The sequence below is a fragment of the Micrasema longulum genome, unplaced genomic scaffold (assembly GCF_059751315.1).
Source record: "Micrasema longulum isolate JH-2025_06_02 unplaced genomic scaffold, ASM5975131v1 h1tg000383l, whole genome shotgun sequence".
Taxonomy (NCBI): Eukaryota; Metazoa; Arthropoda; class Insecta; order Trichoptera; family Brachycentridae; genus Micrasema; species Micrasema longulum.
The window spans coordinates 1033853-1047179 of record NW_028277584.1 but is presented as its reverse complement, the minus strand read 5'-3'; the positions used below and the strand labels follow the sequence as shown (position 1 = coordinate 1047179).

At 33.1% G+C, this 13327-nt stretch overlaps 1 long non-coding RNA gene across 1 annotated transcript; it reads right to left on the bottom strand.

The window, feature by feature from the left end:
- Positions 1-11830: 11830 nt before the first annotated feature.
- Positions 11831-13154, bottom strand: LOC148282016 (uncharacterized). The gene is made up of 3 exons (XR_015822196.1): positions 13128-13154; positions 12877-13044; positions 11831-11937 (listed from the first exon to the last, which is right to left on the bottom strand). It is a non-coding gene; the product is annotated as an uncharacterized LOC148282016 (long non-coding RNA).
- Between the last annotated feature and the right edge of the window lie 173 nt (positions 13155-13327).

Here is a 13327-nt window from a genome sequence, read left to right as displayed (position 1 = left end):
ATTTAAATTTCAACTGGCCGAATTGTTCTAGTAAATAATAGTGCTAAAAACGGCCGCGTTGAGCGCTATATGTCCTGTAATATGACGCATGAAAGTAATTATGGTCTTATGTCAAAAGTACCATCTGAAAGAAAAATAGTCCTTAAGAAACAATGTTTGAAATACTGTTTTACAAATCAAGAATCTTCAAATAATTTGTGTAATCTGCAAGTTTAATCTAAGAGAAAAAACCCGCACTGGGGTTAATACATTCAAAATTAATATAGTATACTTATTTGTATGAAAAAAATAAGCTGGAATAATCGGCTAGCTTCTTGGCTCACCGCAGGCGCTGGGCGCGCTTTATTAAAATTTATATTTATATTTGGATAAAAATACAAACGGTGGAAATGGTTTAAAATAAATGTTAAGTATTTATTTGTTTTTCTGTAAATAAAGTTACAATAAAACATTATTATGGTAAGTCGAATATAATGGTAAGCTGCGCATAATCGCTTCTATACACGGTTCGCCCCTGCTAGCTACAAACTTATTGAAAATATCGATTTTAAAAATTGGATATGAAAAATATAGGAAACTAACATCAGTACAATAACTATAATATTAATAAATAAATGAAGGATAACGTATAATAACTCATAAGGCAATTATTCGGACTGCCTAGGTACTGCAGTGCCTCCGAAATGTTCACAGCTGGACGGGTAAACACCTTTGCTACCCTACTTCGCCAAAGAGTCTGGAGCCTATGGGAACGCCTGAAAAGCTCTAGTAACGCGCTTCTCCAAGCCACTGCAGGGTGGATCCATAATAGAACGTAGTTATACAGAAAGCAGCCAGCCATAGAAAAGTAAAACTGAGATAATAGCACATTTGTAAAAATAGTAATTAATCAAATCTACACAACAGTTAGAATGGTTTTGACTTTGACAAATGATAAACAATGATTACATTAGTTTTTTTTAAATATTATAAACAAGAATCTAATTACATATTTACCAGTTTTAATAACTTTTCAAGTACCGTAAGATTTTTCTAGTGCTGTGGGTGTTTTTTGCAAATTGAGAAATGCCATTTTTGTGATCGGCACTATTTTCAAAAGGTTACAGCTTTTTGTATAAAAGCGGCCTGGCTGTTTTTAATAGAACTTAGAATTAACCCTGCTGCACCCGATAACACCAATATCCCATTTTTTCAAAATTGTGGACTGGCTGCTTTCTGCATAACTACGTTCCATTCACCCTTGTTCGAGCGATGGCGGGATATGTTGAGACCACCATAAGTGCTTCAAATATAAATTTTGTTTTATGTGGTAGAATTAGCTCTGCACTACATAGCCATTTTACTGGAATAAAAAATAAATAAAATAATAATAATATTTGGCTGATTTATATAGCGCCATTTTTGTGAAAAATCATCTCAAGGGTCCTTCACAATAGGGTAATATCAGTTTTTTAAAACATTTTTAAAGTAATAAAGGTCTATGAAATACTAACCAGTAAAAAAAATTGTTAAGTATTAGTACTTGGCATAAAAAATATTTTTAAATTTGTAATTTTGAATTCCCGCAAAAAAACGGTCATTCCAGTGGCCACGCCCCTAATACGTAACGATTCATGTTTATTTGCTCCGAAGATACGAATTTATTTAGAACGTTGTCACGAATATTGACGTTACAACTGACAAGGCCCAAACATGTTGCGTTTTTTTAGCGACGTATTTTTTTTTAAAGTTCTTTTTAAATTTATGTATGAAAACATTTCTTCACAATATCCATATTGATTTTGAAAACAAAATTAAGTATTCTAAATACATTTTATATATTTTTTATCGGTATTCGTTGTACGTGGTATGAGTATGTGATATAATACGTAAACTTACATTCTAACTAAGCTAAAGTTACATATTATATTTTAAATTGAGGGTAAGAATCGGGTTGTGGTCCCGTGGCTAGTGTCTTGGACTCACGGACCAAAGGTCCGTGGTTCGAATCCCACTCTACCCCAACTTGATTCCATTTTCTAATAGTGAGTTATTTACAACTCGTTGAAAATGGCCCTCAAAATTAAATATTTGGGTAAATCATAAGAACGCAAATATTTCTTTTTAAAAAAAAAAAAAAAAAACTGACTGGGACTGTCAATGATTCGCTAGTTTGAAGGCAATTGGTTCCAGGCAGAGGGGCCGGCAACGGCAAAAGCACGATCTCCGAATCTAGTGTTTGGGGAGCGCCGGATTTCGACAAGTTTTCCTCTGCCTGAATCAAATGCTTTTGTAGATTGGAGTAGATTTCTTTGACAATACATAGGTCTAATACATAGGTCCGATGGGTATCTTGGAGTCATTTAATGAAGGGATTTGAATACTGTCCAGCAAAGCTTGTATTTTATTCTGCAAATCTCAAAAGATGTGAGATGTGAGAATATTTTTTTACTTCCGTAATAAGCCATGCTGCTGCATTGAAAACAGATTGAAGTTTATTAGTTTGGTATTTTGGGAGATTTGCGTATATCCTATTACAGTAATCTGGACGCGAAACGACGTAAGCATTCACAAGAGATTTAGTTGCGTCTATAGGAATATTTCTGCATACGGATTTGATTTGTCGGAGACGGAAGAAACCAGCGCTTGCCGTTTTATTGACCTGAGAATGAAAAGAAATATCTGAATCTAAACGAACACCTAGTAGTTAAACATTTATACTAGAAGTAAGATCAGAACTTGTGATTGAAATTGGAGATCGGTCTAAAATGTGTTGTCGCTTTTTGTCGCTGTCAATAGAAGCTCAGTTTTAGATGGATTAAGTCTGTTTGATGACATCCAGTTATTGACGGTTTGGACGCATTGAGACACGCGATTTTTCAAGCTGGTAATATTATATAATAGGTATGATATATAATATTACCAGCTTTCACGGGCGGGTTCGCTCGAGTGGTATTAGGAGAAATTAGTTAATTAATTAGTTTTGTCGTTTAGCAACAAGAATTTTCCTGATAGAATGATACATTTTTTCAGGATAAAAAGTAGCCTGATCGATTACCGGTCCTCCAACTATCGCTATCTAAAAACGATGATCCGTTAGTCTATGGCAACGAAGCTCGTTATTATGTTTGATATGAATGATTTTCATTATTCATTAAGAATTTTCCGAGAGTGATTTTTTTCAGGATGAAAAGTAGCTTGTGACACTTGTCAGCTCTCCGGCTATCCCCGCGCGAAAATCAGTTGCAAAGTGAAAGAAGAATTCATTTTTCCACTTAATTTTTTCCGAGGGAGTAATAATTTTTTTTCGGGTAAAAAAGTAGCCAATTTTACTTCTCAGTTCTACAGATATTTCTATGCAAAACATAAAGTCGCTCTGTTGCGACGCGAAGGTAATACAACAGACAAACACACTAACACACTTTCGCGTTTATAATATCAGTATTGTATGGAACAAACAATTTATTATAATTCTATGGTATGGAAGTATGAAAGCATGGATAACAAGTATACTGGCTTTCAAATAAGCAAGCGGACGCTCATAGGGTAACCATGGTGAAAACATGAAAAAAAGTATTTTATATTTAACATGACTTTAGTTGAAATTATGATTTGCTCATACCAGGATAGTAAAGCGATCGAATATACATTTAAAATAGATTTGAAATTTGAGAAATGCGCTCAATATAAAAACGTAGGTGACTTTGGTATTAGAATGTTTAAATTCAATCGATAATTGTAATAAAAACGAATAAATGAATAATTCTAGAGACAACATGCAGTTTTTTATGTATTCGTTTTGCGTAGAAATGTAGGCATTGAATCCCGTTTTATTTGCTCTAAATTGAAATTAGTTAGCACATCTATATTTTGAAATAATAAATAACCCTTTTTATATTGTTCATAAATTATAGATTTTATCATAGAGAATAACAAAATATTTCAATTATATGGAGTTGTATATATACATATAAAATATAAAAACAAATAAGTAAAGAATATTTTTTTAATCAAAAAGGTAAATTATAGAAAATGAATCAAAATTTATATCACAACAGGGCACCGATTACGATGGGAAATTTACAGAGTTATCTTTAAATATGGGTAAATAAAATGAAATCAGATTTTCTGTACGAAAATCGGTAAATTTGTATGAAAGATTGAAATATCTTCAAGTAACCTGTAATTAAAGATCTTTAAAAAAAAAACTATTACGTAAATAGTTAAATTTTCATACAGTAAATTTCCTTTTAGTTTATAGATAATAGAAAAACTATGTTAACTTCCCATTGTAATTGAGGCTAAGGGCCGGTATTTTATTGGGAAGTTAACATCTATCTTCAATTTAATCTACAAGGTTAAAATAAGGTTTCCGTATGAAAAAAAATTTTTTGAAAAATATTTTTCTAAATATATTAAATCTCCATACAAATATACAAAATTTTTGTGCATACATTTTGATTTTACTTTATAGACCGTCGAGGTTAGTTTTTTATGAGTGTACACGGCACAAATGCCTTTTATTTTATTTTACTCAAACGCCCTAGCGGGCTTTTACGTTATAAAAAATACACGTATATGGTAATTATAAACTTTAAAGTACATAGTGATAGCGAGTTTAAAATAAATTAATACAAAAATACAATTCAATGGAAAGAAATTCAAATAAATAAAACCAAAAAAAACAATAGGGACTCAAACGCAAAATGGCTAAATGACCCAATATCTTTTTACAAAAAATATGAAATAATACAAAAACAAAGTTATATTAGAGAGTTTTCAAAATTATATTAATCTATTGCACTATATTATAATACTGTGCGTTACATTGTATTTAACATACTTAGGTAAATAAAAATAAAATTAAAGCAGTAAATTACGAATCGCAAAAACCGTATTTTTTTAATTTGCTGTAATTATTATTGCAATGTCTTGATATTGAATGCCCTACGTATAATACAAACTGTCTTAGACCAAGACCTCAGAGATTCACAACTAAAAAAATAAAATAATTATTACCTATTTAATTAAAAAATCTAGTCACACGTATATAAATATATATATACGTTAATATACGTGCATCCATACTATATATATATATATATATATATATATATATATATATATATATATATATATATATATATATATATATATATATATATATTTAACATATATTTATTTAAACATTTATTTTTCTCTTTCTACAAATTAACATAAATATTTAAACAGTAGTTAGATTCCTAAATCATTTTTTTAATAGCAAGTTAATTTAATTTTGTCAACTTCCAATTGTAATCGGGGCCCAGGTCTCTCAAAACTTTTGCCATCAGACACGTTAAAAAGTTAAATGATTTTTTGGTGAGATCATCAAATATTTCAATTCCCGTTCCTAATATTTAGCTTCAGACATGGTCACTGTATTTTTCTGTAAACTAACACACGTTGCTATGGTCACCAAACGAAGTTAAGTAATTAACGCAACCAGCGCAACATTGAGATTTAAAAAAAAATCATGTGTTTTCTTATATATAATGAAAGTCAGTCTAGCTATATTATTTTAAAAAATCAACTTCTCCAAAAAGACGGCATTGGATCAATGTTTATTATTTTGCTAGGAACACATCGCACATTGAAAATAATAGTGACACTACACAAAAATTGTTGATTTTCAGAAGTCACTTGTATTATTTTTAGATACGTATAGGTATATTACAAAATTTGTAAGATGGACGCTGTAATGTGATCAGAAACGTCGGAAAAGAGTGCGAGCGACACACAGCATAATAACTAAAAAAAAACTCATTGGCATTTGAACGGTTGCGGCCGTGAATTTTTTATATATTTTTTAAAACGTTGGCAATTCTAGTTCTTATTTGCATTCAAAACCGATATCGATCATTTAACTGAAAACAATATTTAGCTTTCATTTATTTTACTGATAGGGGATAAATCATAAAATGATTGAGGAACCTTTAGTCAGAGTGCATAGAACTTCACGAGTGACTCAACAGTCGACAGCTGAACGTGCATCCATACTATTGTAGGTATGCGTTTTATTTCCTACTACAGATGGAGTTCAAATGAGATTTATAGGGAAAGCTCCCCTCATCCAGAAATACTCGCGTCTAATATTATAAAATCACAAATACGAGTATTCCGACTGTTCAAGCGACCGAAACACAAGACGGGGGAAACATATACAGTTTGTACCTACCTACATACACATAATGGAGTGTTTTTTTTTTGCTACCGTGCTCAGGGACGAAGAAGCATATGAAGCAAGTGAGGCTGAGCCTCACTAAGAAATCATTGATATTCACCAGTACCTAATATGTATTTTAATTCGCATTATATCAACACATTGTGAAGATAAAAAACTAGCAACCAATATAAAACTGCTCAAAGATGCTTACAAACATGGTCCGTACTGTGTTATTTACTGTAGGTACATACTTAACATTTACGCATATTATTTTACTTATCCTTAAAATCTGAGCTCACTAGAAATTTGGTATCAATGACGCCACTGGCCGTGCCAATAAAACGAAAATATCGTAGCAAATAAACAGATAATGATGAAGTATGGCAGGTAAAAAATATTCTTCCCAAAAAACTTTATGTACTTTTTTTGGTGTCTTTTCACTAAAAAACTCAATGACCCTTTTTCGGTCTTCAAAGGTGTTCACGTATTTAGAAATTTTTCACTTTACGGTAAATAAATTCTTCAAAGATTTTTGTTTGTTTTTTTTCAAAGATTTTTTGTTTGTCGGCCTCGTGGTGTAATGGTCAGCGCGTGAGCCTGCCATGCAAGAGGTCTCGGGTTCGATTCCCGACATGGTTGATGTGAAATATTTATTTAAATGGGTGTTTTCACACTAGAATATTTCATAGTACCCGGACTGGTACCTGAAGCGTAAGACTGATCGTCTTACCTTCATGTAACAAAAATGATCAAGATACGCTGCGATTTGGAGTACCAATACAGTGCCCTATGCACCATTAGGTGCGGAAAGGGAACGATGATGAAGATTTTTCGTAGTTTTTCAGTGACGTAAATTGATGGCCTTTTCACGGTTTTGGATTTTCGGTAATTTTTCACTGAAATAAATTAATAACCCTTTTTCGGTCTTCACAGATATTTTGTAATTGTTTTATTGATAACCCATTTTGTCTTCAATGACAGCCTTTTTGGATACATTCAAAATTAATCGGGTAGTGGTCCCGTGGCTAGTGTAGCGGACCCACGGATTAGAGGTCCGGGTTTCGGACCCCACTCGACCCCAACTTGATTTACATTTTCTAATAGTGAGTTATTAACAGCTCTTTGAAAATGGCCACCAAAATTAAAATATTTGCGTAAATTATAAGAACGCTAATATTTATTTTCATCAAAAAGAATAATTAAAAATATATATATGTATTATTGGTAGGTAGGTATTATTGTTAAATACTCAAATGATGTATTATGTTAGCAGCTTAAAACCGATACGTTTAATGCACATGTTTATTTTCAATACAATCTTATATAAAAAAATAATATATCGCGGTCATAAATTTAAAAAAAAAAAAATAAACCGGTCACATTCTTGAGAAGACTACTTTAATAGTTCACGACTAGGTTTGTCAAAAAGTGCTGCCTGAAGTTGGATACGGATGAGGCTGTAATTAACTTTGATAAATAGCCTTGTAGATGTTGATTGTTGTTTGTAGCTGGCACATATCGGCATCCGTTACAATCAACGATCAAAGCGATTAAATAAATGTAAGTAAATATTTGTATATAATCACTTACCGACTTTTCAAAGGTCTATCGATTTAGAGGAGCATGTGTAGGAATGAGCCATGGGGGGGAGTGATTTATTGACCATAGACTGTGAAATACGATTCGAAACGTGTGAAATCAGATTTAATACGTTTCGGATACTCGTGCTCGTCCATCATTTAGTTGTCTCCCGAATTTCGTCACAGGTGTGTGAGCTGACAGTGTCGTCCACGCTTTTCGATGTAAGTAAAATTTACGTAGTTTTTAAAAAAGTGTTAAATCTAGAAGTATTTTATTTATTTAACACTTTATAAACATATAAGGGCGGGCATATTGCCTTGAGGCAATTTCTTCCTACCTACCCAAACCGTTCAGTTTGAGAAAATCATAAATACATGGACATATTGAATCTTAAAATTTTATACAAAAATTTTGAAAAAAGATTAACAACTCTCAAAAAAGTGTTTGAGGTAATATTTCACATAAAATTAAAATCCATTCATCAAATATTTTGGGTGCTTGAGGAGGACTAAACTGATTTCGACTGCATAAGATTGAACCATGGGTGATTCTTTGTCGGCCTCGTGTAATGTTCAGCGCGTCTGCCAACCATGCAAGGGGTCTCGGGTTCGATTCCCGACATGGTTGATATGAAATATTTATTAAAAAGGATGGTTTCATACTAGAATTTTTCATAGTCTCTGGACTGGCACCAGTAGCATCAGACTGACGTCTTACCTTCATGTTACAAAAATGATCAAGATACGCTGCGATTGGTGTACCAATGGAGTGTTCTATGCGCCATTATGTGCGGAGAGGAAATGATGATGGTGATCATGATAATTTCTACCTCGCAATAACTTCAATTAAAAAAAAAATATCATTATTTTTTTGCGTATTTAGTTGTCTCGAAAACATAAAAGAAAAACAGGAAATCCAAGAACTACCAAAAATATAATGAGAAATGCACAGAATTGAATAAATACACAAAAAGTATCGGAAAACCGGGAAAAATATCTAATATTTCATATCCGTCATTACTGGAAGACGGTAAAGTTGGGTAGTGATAACATACTTGGTTCTGTATTACATACATATTCTACCGACTACTTGGTTCAACCCTACCCGTACACGGGTAGGAATGAGCCAGTAGATATCTTGCTATATTTACAAAAATAATAAAGAACTTATATGCATTACGAAATTCGTTTTAATATTTTCACAATTACAAACTTCGCTAACATAAGCAATTTACGCTGCTGATATATCTTGTTCCCTTTTCCCAGGACAACCATTAAAAAAAGTGGTTCATTCCTACCCGTGGTCCCCTACCAGTCTCTTTAGAACACTAATTCGACAAACATGCAAATCCCATTATACACCTTTGCCATAGTAGTTGTAACAAAATATAAAAACAAAGTACTGGTAGTACACACGCTATTATAAGATAACACCAACGTACAGTGGTTTTATTAAAATCAGTTCACTTTGGTATTAGCCAATAACAGCATGTGTTCTATCAGCACATGTAGACGTAGAAAAGTTGCTCTGTAGTTATATACAAATATTTACAATCATTTATTAAATCGTTTGACCACAAAGTTGATGATTTAAATATGCATGAAATTATTATTAGTTATGGTTTTAATTTCATTTTCGAAGACCTCTAAAAAAATCGATTTCCGAAAAGAGGAAATAGGAAAAATCAGATCCACCCAGTTTCTGAAAAGATTTCGCAGATAAAAACATCTAAAAAAGGTCGTTATTTGAGTGAAGAGCGCTTCAGTGCTGGCAACCTGACAGTGTTTATAAGGGTGTGTTCGATTCCGCCACAAGAGAAAGAAATACAAAAAATCGGTCATAAAAAAAGCAAAAACATTCTTTAAAATCCTGAAAAAAATTGTGTCTCCTGAAAAAGCTTGCCCACTTGGCGTAGAAGAAGAATTCTTAAAACTCTAAAGAATTGAACATGGCAATAATATTTTAAAATAAATCAATTTTATAGTTATTTAGTTTTTTCATTCACCGAAAATATAGATAATAGGGAAATATCACGTTATTTTTTATATTTTTAAAGTAATAAAGGTCTATGAAATACTGTCCAGTAAAAAAAAATATTTTTTGCTAATTAGAAGCAGGAAAAATATTTTAAAATTTGTAATTTTGAATTCCCGCGAAAACGGTCATTCCATTGGCCGCGCCCCTAATACGTCACGATTCATGTTTATTTGTTCCTGCCCATTCAAAATTGTTTAGAACATTGTCACGAATCTTGACGTCACATCCACCAAGGTCAAACATGTTGCCTTTGTCTAGCAACGTATTTTTATTAACATATTACAACCGAGATGAAGAACATTTTAGAGAAGGTAATATAGAAGTCCAGGCATCCACAGGGCTTATGACCTGTCATTGGCTGCTTGGACTTGTATATTACATTCTCTAAAATGTTCTTCATCTCGGTTGTAATATGTTGATATAAACAGCTCCCCAGAGAGTTGAATCCAGTCCTTGTCTACAAAAATTTGGACAAACTCAAAATATTGTTTTTTTTTTTTTTTACATTTATGTACGAAAACATTTCTCCACAATATCCATTTTGATTTTGAAAATACAATTAATTATTCTAAATCCATTTTATATATTTTTATTGATATTCGTAGTATGTGATATTTCCTTATTTATGATACCCACAGTAAAAAATGTGAGCAGATTTTTACACTTTCACAGAGCAATAGTAATAGCAAATTTGGCATGCGAATGAAATATAATAAAAATTAGTAAAAGAAATTGACTCACTTGCGCTGGATATGTGACAGAGAAGTCAGGGCTGAACGGAGTTGAGACAAACGTGTTTCCCAGAGGGCCAACTGGTCCGAACCTCCACCCGCAGCTCGCGCTGATCCTGCCAGACTCTCGTATTCCTCTACCTAAAGGAACAGAGTGACAGATATCAGAGTGATTCTTTATTCAAGGAATTTGCTGTGCTTGATTTTCGACAGCAATATTTACCGAGGCAGTGGTGGTCGCTCACACTAACAGAGATGTACATCCATCAGGCTCTCATCATTATGAGATTCGAAATTCCAATAGTGATCTGATTTGACAAAAACCGTGGAAATGTCGTAAGAGTCACATGTTCAAGAAGTTACTGACAGCTTTCCTTAGTGAAATTGGTTGCGGAGAGTCTGAGAGGTTGATGATGGCTGATGACGCCCAACACATATTCTTGGTAAAATTGTTTTTTTTGACCAAGGAATTTTGGAGACCTTTATTATTTTTACTCTATAACCGCCTTTTTCTAAAAATATTGTTATGAATTTGTTTTTTCTGTGCCTGTGGCTAGTGTTGTGAACTCACGGGTCAGAGGTCCGAGGTTACTCTACTCTACCCTAACTTGATTCCTATTATCTAACAGTGAGCTCGTTGAAAATGGCCCCAAAATCGAAATATTTGGGTAAATCATAAGAAAGCAAAAAAAATATTTTTGAAAACCATTTTAGATGATATAAAACAATATAGGCTATTTACATTAAGCAGGTTCCTTTATATTTAAAGGTTGTTAAAATGTCCAAGAGATTTGAAAACTTAAAAATGTTCTGTCTCAAAACTTCCTTTTTTGACATTCATCCTTTATATCCTGTACCCTTTACTTGTGTTCATACATGCCTTAGAAATCAACGAACGAAGATTTGTTTCTTTTTGCTACATAATTTCCCTATCCGCACCCAGTGGTGCATAGGGCAATGCATCGGTACTCCGATTGCAGGGTGTATAAATCAATTTTGTTACATAGAAAGAAAGGTGATCAATCTAACACTTCAGGGACAATGAAATATTCCAGTGTGTTTTTACTTTATAGTGGCTGCAAACGAAAACACTCATTCAGGATTTTGGTTCTATTTCACACCCAGAGCCAGTGTAGTTGCGTGCGATATTCGGTTACGTGGTCAAATTTGTGAAGATTAAAGATACAACATATACAAACATTCGTTCCCACTTTTTAAGCAATCGAGAATTAGCATCATACGTGCCTTATTAAGTATATCCTTGTAATCCTTGATAATTGGAACTTCTTGTCCTTTGCTGTCAATGTGTTTTACAATGATAAACCTTGCACCGGCCAACCATAGTTCTAACTCAGCGACTGCTCCTCTAACCACCGCTTCTTGCGATGCAGATGACCAAATTTTCTAAGGAATGATAAATAAAAGATTAAAAATAGAGAAGAAAAATGCAAATTTGAATTTGAAATTAGAGAGGAACATTAGTTTCCTTTCTCGTGGAATCGAATCAAAACAAAAGAACTACATTTCTTCATCATTATCGTTATTCCCTTTCACTGCATTGGAGCACCAGTCCTTGGTCTCGGGCGATGGTTTTTGGGCATACATTTACCTGACATACCTAAATGAGACCATTAACCTGGCTCCTGGAGGACTGAGTCGTCTTTTCAGTTCTCACTGGAGTAATTCTCATTCAGCGCGTCCACGTCGCGGGGGTGGGCACCTTTCGATTCAGTGGAACGAAGTGTTTACGTGGCGAAGTTTGGGTGAGGATCAAGTATTGCGGGGTGTAACGCGATTCCTTACCCTGAGTAACGGGAGAAGACCTCAACGACTGTGATGACAGTGATAAAGTGCATCAGTACAAAGGAACAGTTAGAAGGGGCACAGATCTTCTCTCAGGCTATCCACACATAATTCGGGCTATGGGCTGATGGAAGACAGTTTTTTTTGGCTTAGTTTAATAGTTACTTTATTAACAAATAATACAAAATAAAAAAACCACCAAACTTCCTCATTGAGGTTTTTCATTTCTAATATTCTGTATTAATAATAAGTCTTATGTCACAAAAATATTGTGGTAACATACACTGGTAAATCAGTTTTTCACTCAGCTTTTTCATAAGCAATAGGTTTATTATCTTAAAAAAAGAATGTATTATATTAAGTTAAAAAGACGTTAATCAACACAAAGTATGTGTCCTATAAAGGGTCAACAAATAAAAAAATATTTTGTGTAGATTTGGAAAGAATACGGCGCATTTAGAGTAGGTATTTGACCTCTGATTCCCTGTTGGTGGAGACTTAAAACTCAGCAAATTAGAAAAACAGTGCTGAATTACATACCTGCAAAGATTTTGAATTAATTTTAATACAATTAGCTACATTCAGTAGATCGCTTAGCAGGAGTTCACCGGGTGGCTTAGTTGGTATTCCGAGTAAAGAATAAATTTCTCTCCAATGGTTTTCAGTAAAATCATTTCCTCGTAGATGTTTCAGAGATGGAATAATATCCTGCAAAAATATAAACAATAATTTTTATCCTGCTGTTGATTAACTAGACATAAGTCGTGATCACGAAAAAATTATATGAGTACCTTGAACTGGTTGATTTCTTTCTTTATAAACAACGTGATGGCTGTAAGAGGTTCTAATTTTTTACTCCATTCATTAGAAAATTCCTCCAAAATGTGTAGTTTCTTTTGGAATATTACCCACTCCTGGGAACCGATGGATTTATAGGCTGAAAAAAGGTGATGTAATATAAAATGATGTAATATTTTATAACCTATGAAAT